This window comes from Dendroctonus ponderosae, unplaced genomic scaffold (genome assembly GCF_020466585.1).
Source record: "Dendroctonus ponderosae isolate FM_Combo_2020 unplaced genomic scaffold, Dpon_F_20191213v2 Dpon_F_20191213_10, whole genome shotgun sequence".
NCBI lineage: Eukaryota > Metazoa > Arthropoda > Insecta > Coleoptera > Curculionidae > Dendroctonus > Dendroctonus ponderosae.
In genome coordinates this window covers 3,201,147-3,201,460 of record NW_026017111.1, presented here as the reverse complement: position 1 = coordinate 3,201,460, position 314 = coordinate 3,201,147, and positions in this window count along the sequence as shown.

Genomic DNA, 314 nt, shown 5'->3' with positions numbered 1-314 from the left:
CTCTCTCACTCGCGGCTAGTGTGCTACTCCAGCTGGGGACGGAGTGGGATTTGAAATAAAGCGCCCCGAGTTTGAAATGTGAAAGACTACTGATTGCAGAGAAGCAATGAAATAAATAAAGTAAACGATCAAACATTTAACACGTGCGCTATCAAAATACACAGCACAAGTGGAAAAATCGCGTATTCGCCAGAGACTCTATTTCAAGATTTTATCTTTTAAATTAATGCGTGTTTAAAATGCAGGCTCACGTATCGGCTCTCTAACACACAAATTATCTGGCGGTTGTGGGGCCCATTGTAGGTGGCTGGCTG